A 16,823-nucleotide genomic window follows, 5' to 3' on the forward strand; every position below is an offset into this window, starting at 1 on the left:
TGGTTTTTCAACACTAACACAAGTGCGAAAAGTGGTTTTTCCACACTAATACAAGTGCAAAAGTTGTTTCCTGCACCAACACAAATGCAAAAAGTGGTTTTTCAACACTAACACAAGTGCGAAAAGTGGTTTTTCAACACTATCACAAGTGCAAAAAGTGTTTTTTCCACACTAATACAAGTGCAAAAGTGGTTTCCTGCACCAACACAAGTGCGAAAAGTGGTTTTTCAACACTAACACAAGTGCGAAAAGTGGTTTTTCAACACTAACACAAGTGCGAAAAGTGTTTTTTCCACACTAATGCAAGTGCAAAAGTGGTTTCCTGCACCAACACAAGTGCAAAAAGTGCTTTTTCAACACTAACACAAGTGCGAAAAGTGGTTTTTCAACACTAACACAAGTGCGAAAAGTGGTTTTTCAACACTAACACAAGTGCGAAAAGTGGTTTTTCAACACTAATACAAGTGCAAAACTGGTTTCCTGCACCAACGTCCAACACAGGTGCGAAAAGTGGTTTTTCAACACTAACACAAGTGCGAAAAGTGGTTTTTCAACACTATCACAAGTGCAAAAAGTGTTTTTCCACACTAATACAAGTGCAAAAGTGGTTTCCTGCACCAAAACAAGTGCGAAAAGTGGTTTTTAAACACTAACACAAGTGCGAAAAGTGGTTTTTCAACACTAACACAAGTGCGAAAAGTGGTTTTTCAACACTAACACAAGTGCAAAAGTGGTTTCCTGCACCAACACAAGTGCGAAAAGTGGTTTTTCAACAATAACACAAGTGCGAAAAGTGGTTTTTCAACACTAACACAAGTGCAAAAAGTGGTTTTTCCACACTAATACAAGTGCAAAAGTGGTTTCCTGCACCAACACAAGTGCGAAAAGTGGTTTTTCAACAATAACACAAGTGCGAAAAGTGGTTTTTCAACACTAACACAAGTGCGAAAAGTGGTTTTTCAACACTAACACAAGTGCGAAAAGTGGTTTTTCAACACTAATACATGTGCAAAACTGGTTTCCTGCACCAACGTCCAACACAGGTGCGAAAAGTGGTTTTTCAACACTAACACAAGTGCGAAAAGTGGTTTTTCAACACTATCACAAGTGCAAAAAGTGTTTTTCCACACTAATACAAGTGCAAAAGTGGTTTCCTGCACCAAAACAAGTGCGAAAAGTGGTTTTTCAACACTAACACAAGTGCGAAAAGTGGTTTTTCAACACTAACACAAGTGCGAAAAGTGGTTTTTCCACACTAATACAAGTGCAAAAGTGGTTTCCTGCACCAACACAAGTGCGAAAAGTGGTTTTTCAACAATAACACAAGTGCGAAAAGTGCTTTTTCAACACTAACACAAGTGCGAAAAGTGGTTTTTCAACACTAACACAAGTGCGAAAAGTGGTTTTTCCACACTAATACAAGTGCAAAAGTGGTTTCCTGCACCAACACAAGTGCGAAAAGTGGTTTTTCAACAATAACACAAGTGCGAAAAGTGGTTTTTCAACAATAACACAAGTGCGAAAAGTGGTTTTTCAACACTAACACAAGTGCGAAAAGTGGTTTTTCAACACTAACACAAGTGCGAAAAGTGGTTTTTCAACACTAACACAAGTGCGAAAAGTGGTTTCCTGCACCAACACAGGTGCGAAAAGTGGTTTTTCAACACTAACACAAGTGCGAAAAGTAGTTTTTCAACACTAACACAAGTGCGAAAAGTGTTTTTTCCACACTAATACAAGTGCAAAAGTGGTTTCCTGCACCAACACAGGTGCGAAAAGTGGTTTTTCAACACTAACACAAGTGCGAAAAGTGTTTTTTCCACACTAATACAAGTGCAAAAGTGGTTTCCTGCACCAACACAGGTGCGAAAAGTGGTTTTTCAACACTAACACAAGTGCGTAAAGTGTTTTTTCAACACTAACACAAGTGCGAAAAGTGGTTTTTCCACACTAATACAAGTGCAAAAGTGGTTTCCTGCACCAACACAAGTGCGAAAAGTGGTTTTTCAACACTAACACAAGCGCGAAAAGTGGTTTTTCAACACTATCACAAGTGCAAAAAGTGTTTTTTCCACACTAATACAAGTGCAAAAGTGGTTTCCTGCACCAACACAAGTGCGAAAAGTGGTTTTTCAACACTATCACAAGTGCGAAAAGTGGTTTTTCAACACTAACACAAGTGCGAAAAGTGGTTTTTTCCACTCTAATACAAGTGCAAAAGTGGTTTCCTGCACCAACACAAGTGCGAAAAGTGGTTTTTCAACACTAACACAAGTGCGAAAAGTGGTTTTTCAACACTAACACAACAGCGAAAAGTGGGTTTTCAACACTATCACAAGTGCAAAAAGTGTTTTTTCCACACTAATACAAGTGCAAAAGTGGTTTTCCTGCACCAACACAAGTGCGAAAAGTGGTTTTTCCACACTAATACAAGTGCAAAAGTGGTTTCCTGCACCAACACAAGTGCGAAAAGTGGTTTTTCAACACTAACACAAGTGCGAAAAGTGGTTTTTCCACACTAATACAAGTGCAAAAGTGGTTTCCTGCACCAACACAAGTGCGAAAAGTGGTTTTTCAACACTATCACAAGTGCAAAAAGTGTTTTTTACACACTAATACAAGTGCAAAAGTGGTTTCCTGCACAAACACAAGTGCGAAAAGTGGTTTTTCAACACTAACACAAGTGCGAAAAGTGGTTTTTCAACACTAACACAAGTGCGAAAAGTGGTTTTTCAGCACTAATACAAGTGTGAAAAGTGGTTTTTCCACACTAATACAAGTGCAAAAGTGATTTTTCCACACTAATACAAGTGCAAAAGTGGTTTCCTGCACCAACACAAGTGCGAAAAGTGGTTTTTCCACGCTAACAGAGTGCGAAAGGTGGTTTTTCAACACTAACACAAGTGCGAAAAGTGGTTTTTCCACACTAATACAAGTGCAAAAGTGGTTTCCTGCACCAACACAAGTGCGAGAAGTGGTTTTTCAACACTAACACAAGTACGAAAAGTGGTTTTTCAACACTAACACAAGTGCGAAAAGTGGTTTTTCAACACTAACACAAGTGCGAAAAGTGGTTTTTCCACACTAATACAAGTGCAAAAGTGGTTTCCTGCACCAACACAAGTGCGAAAAGTGGTTTTTCAACACTAACACAAGTGCGAAAAGTGGTTTTACAACACTAACACAAGAGCGAAGTGGTTTTTCAACACTATCACTAGTGCAAAAAGTGTTTTTTCCACACTAATACAAGTGCAAAAGTGGTTTCCTGCACCAACACAAGTGCGAAAAGTGGTTTTTCAACACTAACACAAGTGCGAAAAGTGGTTTTTCAACACTAACACAAGTGCGAAAAGTGTTTTTTCCACACTAATACAAGTGCAAAAGTGGTTTCCTGCACCAACACAAGTGCGAAAAGTGGTTTTTCAACACTATCACACGTGCAAAAAGTGTTTTTTCCACACTAATACAAGTGCAAAAGTGGTTTCCTGCACCAACACAAGTGCGAAAAGTGGTTTTTCAACACTAACACAAGTGCGAAAGTGGTTTTTCAACACTAACACAAGTGCGAAAAGTGGTTTTTCAACACTATCACAAGTGCAAAAAGTGTTTTTTCCACACTAATACAAGTGCAAAAGTGGTTTCCTGCACCAACACAAGTGCGAAAAGTGGTTTTTCAACACTAGCACAAGTGCGAAAAGTGGTTTTTCAACACTATCACAAGTGCAAAAAGTGTTTTTTCCACACTAATACAAGTGCAAAAGTGGTTTCCGGCACCAACACAAGTGCGAAAAGTGGGTTTTCAACACTAACACAAGTGCGAAAAGTGGTTTTTCCACACTAATACAAGTGCAAATGTGGTTTCCTGCACCAACACAAGTGCGAAAAGTCGTTTTTCCACGCTAACAGAGTGCGAAAGGTGGTTTTTCAACACTAACGCAAGTGCGAAATGTGGTTTTTCTACACTAACACAAGTGCGAAAAGTGGTTTTTCCACACTAATACAAGTGCAAAAGTGGTTTCCTGCACCAACACAAGTGCGAAAAGTGGTTTTTCAACACTAACACAAGTGCGAAAAGTGGTTTTTCCACACTAATACAAGTGCAAAAGTGGTTTCCTGCACCAACACAAGTGCGAAAAGTGGTTTTTCCACACTAATACAAGTGCAAAAGTGGTTTCCTGCACCAACACAAGTGCGAAAAGTGGTTTTTCAACACTAACACAAGTGCGAAAAGTGGTTTTTCAACACTAACACAAGTGCGAAAAGTGGTTTTTCCACACTAATACAAGTGCAAAAGTGGTTTCCTGCACCAACACAAGTGCGAAAAGTGGTTTTTCAACACTAACACAAGTGCGAAAAGTGGTTTTACAACACTAACACAAGAGCGAAGTGGTTTTTCAACACTATCACGAGTGCAAAAAGTGTTTTTTCCACACTAATACAAGTGCAAAAGTGGTTTCCTGCACCAACTCAAGTGCGAAAAGTGGTTTTTCAACACTAACACAAGTGCGAAAAGTGGTTTTTCAACACTAACACAAGTGCGAAAAGTGTTTTTTCCACACTAATACAAGTGCAAAAGTGGTTTCCTGCACCAACACAAGTGCGAAAAGTGGTTTTTCAACACTAACACAAGTGCGAAAAGTGGGTTTTCAACACTATCACAAGTGCAAAAAGTGTTTTTTCCACACTAATACAAGTGCAAAAGTGGTTTCCTGCACCAACACAAGTGCAAAAAGTGGTTTTTCCACACTAATACAAGTGCAAAAGTGGTTTCCTGCACCAACACAAGTGCGAAAAGTGGTTTTTCAACACTAACACAAGTGCGAAAAGTGGTTTTTCCACACTAATACAAGTGCAAAAGTGGTTTCCTGCACCAACACAAGTGCGAAAAGTGGTTTTTCAACACTATCACAAGTGCAAAAAGTGTTTTTTCCACACTAATACAAGTGCAAAAGTGGTTTCCTGCACAAACACAAGTGCGAAAAGTGGTTTTTCAACACTAACACAAGTGCGAAAAGTGGTTTTTCAACACTAACACAAGTGCAAAAAGTGGTTTTTCAACACTAACACAAGTGCGAAAAGTGGTTTTTCCACACTAATACAAGTGCAAAAGTTGTTTCCTGCACCAACACAAATGCGAAAAGTGGTTTTTCAACACTAACACAAGTGCGAAAAGTGGTTTTTCAACACTATCAAGTGCAAAAAGTGTTTTTTACACACTAATACAAGTGCAAAAGTGGTTTCCTGCACCAACACAAGTGCGAAAAGTGGTTCTTCAACACTAACACAAGTGCGAAAAGTGGTTTTTCAACACTAACACAAGTGCGAAAAGTGTTTTTTCCACACTAATGCAAGTGCAAAAGTGGTTTCCTGCACCAACACAAGTGCAAAAAGTGCTTTTTCAACACTAACACAAGTGCGAAAAGTGGTTTTTCAACACTAACACAAGTGCGAAAAGTGGTTTTTCAACACTAACACAAGTGCGAAAAGTGGTTTTTCAACACTAATACAAGTGCAAAACAGGTTTCCTGCACCAACGTCCAACACAGGTGCGAAAAGTGGTTTTTCAACACTAACACAAGTGCGAAAAGTGGTTTTTCAACACTATCACAAGTGCAAAAAGTGTTTTTCCACACTAATACAAGTGCAAAAGTGGTTTCCTGCACCAAAACAAGTGCGAAAAGTGGTTTTTAAACACTAACACAAGTGCGAAAAGTGGTTTTTCAACACTAACACAAGTGCGAAAAGTGGTTTTTCCACACTAATACAAGTGCAAAAGTGGTTTCCTGCACCAACACAAGTGCGAAAAGTGGTTTTTCAACAATAACACAAGTGCGAAAAGTGGTTTTTCCACACTAACACAAGTGCGAAAAGTGGTTTTTCAACACTAACACAAGTGCGAAAAGTGGTTTTTCCACACTAATACAAGTGCAAAAGTGGTTTCCTGCACCAACACAAGTGCGAAAAGTGGTTTTTCAACAATAACACAAGTGCGAAAAGTGGTTTTTCAACACTAACACAAGTGCGAAAAGTGGTTTTTCAACACTAACACAAGTGCGAAAAGTGGTTTTTCCACACTAATACAAGTGCAAAAGTGGTTTCCTGCACCAACACAAGTGCGAAAAGTGGTTTTTAAACACCAACACAAGTGCGAAAAGTGGTTTTTCAACACTAACACAAGTGCGAAAAGTGGTTTTTCAACACTATCACAAGTGCAAAAAGTGTTTTTCCACACTAATACAAGTGCAAAAGTGGTTTTCTGCACCAAAACAAGTGCGAAAAGTGGTTTTTCAACACTAACACAAGTGCGAAAAGTCGTTTTTCAACACTAACACAAGTGCGAAAAGTGGTTTTTCCACACTAATACAAGTGCAAAAGTGGTTTCCTGCACCAACACAAGTGCGAAAAGTGGTTTTTCAACAATAACACAAGTGCGAAAAGTGGTTTTTCAACACTAACACAAGTGCGAAAAGTGGTTTTTCAACACTAACACAAGTGCGAAAAGTGGTTTTTCCACACTAATACAAGTGCAAAAGTGGTTTCCTGCACCAACACAACTGCGAAAAGTGGTTTTTCAACAATAACACAAGTGCGAAAAGTGGTTTTTCAACACTAACACAAGTGCGAAAAGTGGTTTTTCAACACTAACACAAGTGCGAAAAGTGGTTTTTCCACACTAATACAAGTGCAAAAGTGGTTTCCTGTACCAACACAAGTGCGAAAAGTGGTTTTTCAACACTAACACAAGTGCGAAAAGTGGTTTTACAACACCAACACAAGTGCGAAAAGTGGTTTTTCAACACTATCACAAGTGCAAAAAGTGTTTTTTCCACACTAATACAAGTGCAAAAGTGGTTTCCTGCACCAACACAGGTGCGAAAAGTAGTTTTTCAACACTAACACAAGTGCGAAAAGTTGTTTTTCAACACTAACACAAGTGCGAAAAGTGTTTTTTCCACACTAATACAAGTGCAAAAGTGGTTTCCTGCGCCAACACAGGTGCGAAAAGTGGTTTTTCAACACTAACACAAGTGCGTAAAGTGTTTTTTCAACACTAACACAAGTGCGAAAAGTGGTTTTTCCACACTAATACAAGTGCAAAAGTGGTTTCCTGCACCAACACAAGTGCGAAGTGGTTTTTCAACAATAACACAAGTGCGAAAAGTGGTTTTTCCACACTAACACAAGTGCGAAAAGTGGTTTTTCAACACTAACACAAGTGCGAAAAGTGGTTTTTCCACACTAATACAAGTGCAAAAGTGGTTTCCTGCACCAACACAAGTGCGAAAAGTGGTTTTTCAACAATAACACAAGTGCGAAAAGTGGTTTTTCAACACTAACACAAGTGCGAAAAGTGGTTTTTCAACACTAACACAAGTGCGTAAAGTGTTTTTTCAACACTAACACAAGTGCGAAAAGTGGTTTTTCCACACTAATACAAGTGCAAAAGTGGTTTCCTGCACCAACACAAGTGCGAAGTGGTTTTTCAACAATAACACAAGTGCGAAAAGTGGTTTTTCAACACTAACACAAGTGCGAAAAGTGGTTTTTCAACAATAACACAAGTGCGAAAAGTGGTTTTTCAACACTAACACAAGTGCGTAAAGTGTTTTTTCAACACTAACACAAGTGCAAAAAGTGTTTTTCCACACTAATACAAGTGCAAAAGTGGTTTCCTGCACCAAAACAAGTGCGAAAAGTGGTTTTTCAACACTAACACAAGTGCGAAAAGTGGTTTTTCAACACTAACACAAGTGCGAAAAGTGGTTTTTCCACACTAATACAAGTGCAAAAGTGGTTTCCTGCACCAACACAAGTGCGAAAAGTGGTTTTTCAACAATAACACAAGTGCGAAAAGTGGTTTTTCAACACTAACACAAGTGCGAAAAGTGGTTTTTCAACACTAACACAAGTGCGAAAAGTGGTTTTTCCACACTAATACAAGTGCAAAAGTGGTTTCCTGCACCAACACAACTGCGAAAAGTGGTTTTTCAACAATAACACAAGTGCGAAAAGTGGTTTTTCAACACTAACACAAGTGCGAAAAGTGGTTTTTCAACACTAACACAAGTGCGAAAAGTGGTTTTTCCACACTAATACAAGTGCAAAAGTGGTTTCCTGCACCAACACAAGTGCGAAAAGTGGTTTTTCAACACTAACACAAGTGCGAAAAGTGGTTTTACAACACCAACACAAGTGCGAAAAGTGGTTTTTCAACACTATCACAAGTGCAAAAAGTGTTTTTTCCACACTAATACAAGTGCAAAAGTGGTTTCCTGCACCAACACAAGTGCGAAAAGTAGTTTTTCAACACTAACACAAGTGCGAAAAGTTGTTTTTCAACACTAACACAAGTGCGAAAAGTGTTTTTTCCACACTAATACAAGTGCAAAAGTGGTTTCCTGCACCAACACAGGTGCGAAAAGTGGTTTTTCAACACTAACACAAGTGCGTAAAGTGTTTTTTCAACACTAACACAAGTGCGAAAAGTGGTTTTTCCACACTAATACAAGTGCAAAAGTGGTTTCCTGCACCAACACAAGTGCGAAGTGGTTTTTCAACACTAACACAAGCGCGAAAAGTGGTTTTTCAACACTATCACAAGTGCAAAAAGTGTTTTTTCCACACTAATACAAGTGCAAAAGTGGTTTCCTGCACCAACACAAGTGCGAAAAGTGGTTTTTCAACACTATCACAAGTGCGAAAAGTGGTTTTTCAACACTAACACAAGTGCAAAAAGTGGTTTTGTCCACTCTAATACAAGTGCAAAAGTGGTTTCCTGCACCAACACAAGTGCGAAAAGTGGTTTTTCAACACTAACACAAGTGCGAAAAGTGGTTTTTCAACACTAACACAAGTGCGAAAAGTGGGTTTTCAACACTATCACAAGTGCAAAAAGTGTTTTTTCCACACTAATACAAGTGCAAAAGTGGTTTTCCTGCACCAACACAAGTGCGAAAAGTGGTTTTTCCACACTAATACAAGTGCAAAAGTGGTTTCCTGCACCAACACAAGTGCGAAAAGTGGTTTTTCAACACTAACACAAGTGCAAAAAGTGGTTTTTCCACACTAATACAAGTGCAAAAGTGGTTTCCTGCAACAACACAAGTGCGAAAAGTGGTTTTTCAACACTATCACAAGTGCAAAAAGTGTTTTTTCCACACTAATACAAGTGCAAAAGTGGTTTCCTGCACAAACACAAGTGCGAAAAGTGGTTTTTCAACACTAACACAAGTGCGAAAAGTGGTTTTTCAACACTAACACAAGTGCGAAAAGTGGTTTTTCAACACTAACACAAGTGCGAAAAGTGGTTTTTCCACACTAATACAAGTGCAAAAGTGGTTTCCTGCACCAACACAAGTGCGAAAAGTGGTTTTTCAACACTAACACAAGTGCGAAAAGTGGTTTTTCAACACTAACACAAGTGCGAAAAGTGGTTTTTCAACACTAATACAAGCGCGAAAAGTGGTTTTTCCACACTAATACAAGTGCAAAAGTGGTTTCCTGCACCAACACAAGTGCGAAAAGTGGTTTTTCAACACTATCACACGTGCAAAAAGTGTTTTTTCCACACTAATACAAGTGCAAAAGTGGTTTCCTGCACCAACACAAGTGCGAAAAGTGGTTTTTCAACACTAACACAAGTGCGAAAGTGGTTTTTCAACACTAACGCAAGTGCGAAAAGTGGTTTTTCAACACTATCACAAGTGCAAAAAGTGTTTTTTCCACACTAATACAAGTGCAAAAGTGGTTTCCTGCACCAACACAAGTGCGAAAAGTGGGTTTTCAACACTAACACAAGTGCGAAAAGTGGTTTTTCCACACTAATACAAGTGCAAAAGTGGTTTCCTGCACTAACACAAGTGCGAAAAGTGGTTTTACAACACTAACACAAGAGCGAAGTGGTTTTTCAACACTATCACTAGTGCAAAAAGTGTTTTTTCCACACTAATACAAGTGCAAAAGTGGTTTCCTGCACCAACACAAGTGCGAAAAGTGGTTTTTCAACACTAACACAAGTGCGAAAAGTGGTTTTTCAACACTAACACAAGTGCGAAAAGTGTTTTTTCCACGCTAATACAAGTGCAAAAGTGGTTTCCTGCACCAACACAAGTGCGAAAAGTGGTTTTTCAACACTAACACAAGTGCGAAAAGTGGGTTTTCAACACTATCACAAGTGCAAAAAGTGTTTTTTCCACACTAATACAAGTGCAAAAGTGGTTTCCTGCACCAACACAAGTGCGAAAAGTGGTTTTTCCACACTAATACAAGTGCAAAAGTGGTTTCCTGCACCAACACAAGTGCGAAAAGTGGTTTTTCAACACTAACACAAGTGCGAAAAGTGGTTTTTCCACACTAATACAAGTGCAAAGGTGGTTTCCTGCACCAACACAAGTGCGAAAAGTGGTTTTTCAACACTATCACAAGTGCAAAAAGTGTTTTTTCCACACTAATACAAGTGCAAAAGTGGTTTCCTGCACAAACACAAATGCGAAAGTGGTTTTTCAACACTAACACAAGTGCGAAAAGTGGTTTTTCAACACTATCACAAGTGCAAAAAGTGTTTTTTCCACACTAATACAAGTGCAAAAGTGGTTTCCTGCACCAACACAAGTGCGAAAAGTGGTTTTTCAACACTAGCACAAGTGCGAAAAGTGGTTTTTCAACACTATCACAAGTGCAAAAAGTGTTTTTTCCACACTAATACAAGTGCAAAAGTGGTTTCCGGCACCAACACAAGTGCGAAAAGTGGGTTTTCAACACTAACACAAGTGCGAAAAGTGGTTTTTCCACACTAATACAAGTGCAAAAGTGGTTTCCTGCACCAACACAAGTGCGAAAAGTGGTTTTTCCACGCTAACAGAGTGCGAAAGGTGGTTTTTCAACACTAACACAAGTGCGAAAAGTGATTTTTCCACACTAATACAAGTGCAAAAGTGGTTTCCTGCACCAACACAAGTGCGAGAAGTGGTTTTTCAACACTAACACAAGTGCGAAAAGTGGTTTTTCAACACTAACACAAGTGCGAAAAGTGGTTTTTCAACACTAACACAAGTGCGAAAAGTGGTTTTTCAACACTAATACAAGTGCAAAAGTGGTTTCCTGCACCAACACAAGTGCGAAAAGTGGTTTTTCAACACTAACACAAGTGCGAAAAGTGGTTTTACAACACTAACACAAGAGCGAAGTGGTTTTTCAACACTATCACTAGTGCAAAAAGTGCTTTTTCCACACTAATACAAGTGCAAAAGTGGTTTCCTGCACCAACACAAGTGCGAAAAGTGGTTTTTCAACACTAACACAAGTGCGAAAAGTGGTTTTCCAACACTAACACAAGTGCGAAAAGTGTTTTTTCCACACTAATACAAGTGCAAAAGTGGTTTCCTGCACCAACACAAGTGCGAAAAGTGGTTTTTCAACACTAACACAAGTGCGAAAAGTGGGTTTTCAACACTATCACAAGTGCAAAAAGTGTTTTTTCCACACTAATACAAGTGCAAAAGTGGTTTCCTGCACCAACACAAGTGCGAAAAGTGGTTTTTCAACACTAACACAAGTGCAAAAAGTGGTTTTTCCACACTAATACAAGTGCAAAAGTGGTTTCCTGCACCAACACAAGCGCGAAAAGTGGTTTTTCAACACTAACACAAGTGCGAAAAGTGGTTTTTCAACACTAATACAAGCGCGAAAAGTGGTTTTTCCACACTAATACAAGTGCAAAAGTGGTTTCCTGCACCAACACAAGTGCGAAAAGTGGTTTTTCAACACTAACACAAGTGCGAAAAGTGGTTTTTCAACACTATCACACGTGCAAAAAGTGTTTTTTCCACACTAATACAAGTCCAAAAGTGGTTTCCTGCACCAACACAAGTGCGAAAAGTGGTTTTTCAACACTAACACAAGTGCGAAAAGTGGTTTTTCAACACTAATACAAGCGCGAAAAGTGGTTTTTCCACACTAATACAAGTGCAAAAGTGGTTTCCTGCACCAACACAAGTGCGAAAAGTGGTTTTTCAACACTAACACAAGTGCGAAAAGTGGTTTTTCAACACTATCACACGTGCAAAAAGTGTTTTTTCCACACTAATACAAGTGCAAAAGTGGTTTCCTGCACCAACACAAGTGCGAAAAGTGGTTTTTCAACACTAACACAAGTGCGAAAGTGGTTTTTCAACACTAACACAAGTGCGAAAAGTGGTTTTTCAACACTATCACAAGTGCAAAAAGTGTTTTTTCCACACTAATACAAGTGCAAAAGTGGTTTCCTGCACCAACACAAGTGCGAAAAGTGGTTTTTCAACACTAGCACAAGTGCGAAAAGTGGTTTTTCAACACTATCACAAGTGCAAAAAGTGTTTTTTCCACACTAATACAAGTGCAAAAGTGGTTTCCGGCACCAACACAAGTGCGAAAAGTGGGTTTTCAACACTAACACAAGTGCGAAAAGTGGTATTTCCACACTAATACAAGTGCAAAAGTGGTTTCCTGCACCAACACAAGTGCGAAAAGTGGTTTTTCCACGCTAACAGAGTGCGAAAGGTGGTTTTTCAACACTAACACAAGTGCGAAAAGTGGTTTTTCCACACTAATACAAGTGCAAAAGTGGTTTCCTGCACCAACACAAGTGCGAGAAGTGGTTTTTCAACACTAACACAAGTACGAAAAGTGGTTTTTCAACACTAACACAAGTGCGAAAAGTGGTTTTTCAACACTAACACAAGTGCGAAAAGTGGTTTTTCCACACTAATACAAGTGCAAAAGTGGTTTCCTGCACCAACACAAGTGCGAAAAGTGGTTTTTCAACACTAACACAAGTGCGAAAAGTGGTTTTACAACACTAACACAAGAGCGAAGTGGTTTTTCAACACTATCACTAGTGCAAAAAGTGTTTTTTCCACACTAATACAAGTGCAAAAGTGGTTTCCTGCACCAACACAAGTGCGAAAAGTGGTTTTTCAACACTAACACAAGTGCGAAAAGTGGTTTTTCAACACTAACACAAGTGCGAAAAGTGTTTTTTCCACACTAATACAAGTGCAAAAGTGGTTTTTCAACACTATCACAAGTGCAAAAAGTGTTTTTACCACACTAATACAAGTGCAAAAGTGGTTTCCTGCACCAACACAAGTGCGAAAAGTGATTTTTCAACACTATCACAAGTGCGAAAAGTGGTTTTTCAACACTAACACAAGTGCGAAAAGTGGTTTTTTCCACTCTAATACAAGTGCAAAAGTGGTTTCCTGCACCAACACAAGTGCGAAAAGTGGTTTTTCAACACTAACACAAGTGCGAAAAGTGGTTTTTCAACACTAACACAAGTGCGAAAAGTGGTTTTTCCACACTAATACAAGTGCAAAAGTGGTTTCCTGCACCAACACAAGTGCGAATAGTGGTTTTTCAACACTAACACAAGTGCGAAAAGTGGTTTTTCAACACTAACACAAGTGCGAAAAGTGGTTTTTCAACACTAACACAAGTGCGAAAAGTGGTTTTTCCACACTAATACAAGTGCAAAAGTGGTTTCCTGCACCAACACAAGTGCGAAAAGTGGTTTTTCAACACTAACACAAGTGCGAAAAGTGGTTTTTCAACACTATCACAAGTGCAAAAAGTGTTTTTTCCACACTAATACAAGTGCAAAAGTGGTTTCCTGCACCAACACAAGCGCAAAAAGTGGTTTTTCAACACTAACACAAGTGCGAAAAGTGGTTTTTCAACACTAATACAAGCGCGAAAAGTGGTTTTTCCACACTAATACAAGTGCAAAAGTGGTTTCCTGCACCAACACAAGTGCGAAAAGTGGTTTTTCAACACTAACACAAGTGCGAAAAGTGGTTTTTCAACACTATCACACGTGCAAAAAGTGTTTTTTCCACACTAATACAAGTGCAAAAGTGGTTTCCTGCACCAACACAAGTGCGAAAAGTGGTTTTTCAACACTAACACAAGTGCGAAAGTGGTTTTTCAACACTAACACAAGTGCGAAAAGTGGTTTTTCAACACTATCACAAGTGCAAAAAGTGTTTTTTCCACACTAATACAAGTGCAAAACTGGTTTCCTGCACCAACACAAGTGCGAAAAGTGGTTTTTCAACACTAGCACAAGTGCGAAAAGTGGTTTTTCAACACTATCACAAGTGCAAAAAGTGTTTTTTCCACACTAATACAAGTGCAAAAGTGGTTTCCGGCACCAACACAAGTGCAAAAAGTGGGTTTTCAACACTAACACAAGTGCGAAAAGTGATTTTTCCACACTAATACAAGTGCAAAAGTGGTTTCCTGCACCAACACAAGTGCGAAAAGTGGTTTTTCCACGCTAACAGAGTGCGAAAGGTGGTTTTTCAACACTAACACAAGTGCGAAAAGTGGTTTTTCCACACTAATACAAGTGCAAAAGTGGTTTCCTGCACCAACACAAGTGCGAGAAGTGGTTTTTCAACACTAACACAAGTACGAAAAGTGGTTTTTCAACACTAACACAAGTGCGAAAAGTGGTTTTTCAACACTAACACAAGTGCGAAAAGTGGTTTTTCCACACTAATACAAGTGCAAAAGTGGTTTCCTGCACCAACACAAGTGCGAAAAGTGGTTTTTCAACACTAACACAAGTGCGAAAAGTGGTTTTACAACACTAACACAAGAGCGAAGTGGTTTTTCAACACTATCACTAGTGCAAAAAGTGTTTTTTCCACACTAATACAAGTGCAAAAGTGGTTTCCTGCACCAACACAAGTGCGAAAAGTGGTTTTTCAACACTAACACAAGTGCGAAAAGTGGTTTTTCAACACTAACACAAGTGCGAAAAGTGTTTTTTCCACACTAATACAAGTGCAAAAGTGGTTTCCTGCACCAACACAAGTGCGAAAAGTGGTTTTTCAACACTATCACACGTGCAAAAAGTGTTTTTTCCACACTAATACAAGTGCAAAAGTGGTTTCCTGCACCAACACAAGTGCGAAAAGTGGTTTTTCAACACTAACACAAGTGCGAAAGTGGTTTTTCAACACTAACACAAGTGCGAAAAGTGGTTTTTCAACACTATCACAAGTGCAAAAAGTGTTTTTTCCACACTAATACAAGTGCAAAAGTGGTTTCCTGCACCAACACAAGTGCGAAAAGTGGTTTTTCAACACTAGCACAAGTGCGAAAAGTGGTTTTTCAACACTATCACAAGTGCAAAAAGTGTTTTTTCCACACTAATACAAGTGCAAAAGTGGTTTCCGGCACCAACACAAGTGCGAAAAGTGGGTTTTCAACACTAACACAAGTGCGAAAAGTGGTTTTTCCACACTAATACAAGTGCAAATGTGGTTTCCTGCACCAACACAAGTGCGAAAAGTCGTTTTTCCACGCTAACAGAGTGCGAAAGGTGGTTTTTCAACACTAACGCAAGTGCGAAATGTGGTTTTTCTACACTAACACAAGTGCGAAAAGTGGTTTTTCCACACTAATACAAGTGCAAAAGTGGTTTCCTGCACCAACACAAGTGCGAAAAGTGGTTTTTCAACACTAACACAAGTGCGAAAAGTGGTTTTTCCACACTAATACAAGTGCAAAAGTGGTTTCCTGCACCAACACAAGTGCGAAAAGTGGTTTTTCCACACTAATACAAGTGCAAAAGTGGTTTCCTGCACCAACACAAGTGCGAAAAGTGGTTTTTCAACACTAACACAAGTGCGAAAAGTGGTTTTTCAACACTAACACAAGTGCGAAAAGTGGTTTTTCCACACTAATACAAGTGCAAAAGTGGTTTCCTGCACCAACACAAGTGCGAAAAGTGGTTTTTCAACACTAACACAAGTGCGAAAAGTGGTTTTACAACACTAACACAAGAGCGAAGTGGTTTTTCAACACTATCACGAGTGCAAAAAGTGTTTTTTCCACACTAATACAAGTGCAAAAGTGGTTTCCTGCACCAACTCAAGTGCGAAAAGTGGTTTTTCAACACTAACACAAGTGCGAAAAGTGGTTTTTCAACACTAACACAAGTGCGAAAAGTGTTTTTTCCACACTAATACAAGTGCAAAAGTGGTTTCCTGCACCAACACAAGTGCGAAAAGTGGTTTTTCAACACTAACACAAGTGCGAAAAGTGGGTTTTCAACACTATCACAAGTGCAAAAAGTGTTTTTTCCACACTAATACAAGTGCAAAAGTGGTTTCCTGCACCAACACAAGTGCAAAAAGTGGTTTTTCCACACTAATACAAGTGCAAAAGTGGTTTCCTGCACCAACACAAGTGCGAAAAGTGGTTTTTCAACACTAACACAAGTGCGAAAAGTGGTTTTTCCACACTAATACAAGTGCAAAAGTGGTTTCCTGCACCAACACAAGTGCGAAAAGTGGTTTTTCAACACTATCACAAGTGCAAAAAGTGTTTTTTCCACACTAATACAAGTGCAAAAGTGGTTTCCTGCACAAACACAAGTGCGAAAAGTGGTTTTTCAACACTAACACAAGTGCGAAAAGTGGTTTTTCAACACTAACACAAGTGCAAAAAGTGGTTTTTCAACACTAACACAAGTGCGAAAAGTGGTTTTTCCACACTAATACAAGTGCAAAAGTTGTTTCCTGCACCAACACAAATGCGAAAAGTGGTTTTTCAACACTAACACAAGTGCGAAAAGTGGTTTTTCAACACTATCAAGTGCAAAAAGTGTTTTTTTACACACTAATACAAGTGCAAAAGTGGTTTCCTGCACCAACACAAGTGCGAAAAGTGGTTCTTCAACACTAACACAAGTGCGAAAAGTGGTTTTTCAACACTAACACAAGTGCGAAAAGTGTTTTTTCCACACTAATGCAAGTGCAAAAGTGGTTTCCTGC

The 16,823-nt window shown here is 39.1% G+C and overlaps 1 protein-coding gene across 1 annotated transcript in view; it reads right to left on the reverse strand.

Annotated features, from left to right (window-relative positions):
- The window catches only part of LOC137416859 (phosphofurin acidic cluster sorting protein 2), a 984,123-nt gene that overhangs the window by 418,848 nt on the left and 548,452 nt on the right, over positions 1-16,823 (reverse strand). The window lies entirely within an intron of this gene.

The sequence above is a fragment of the Myxine glutinosa genome, chromosome 5 (genome assembly GCF_964187855.1).
Source record: "Myxine glutinosa chromosome 5, kmMyxGlut1.1, whole genome shotgun sequence".
In the NCBI taxonomy this organism is placed as follows: Eukaryota; Metazoa; Chordata; class Myxini; order Myxiniformes; family Myxinidae; genus Myxine; species Myxine glutinosa.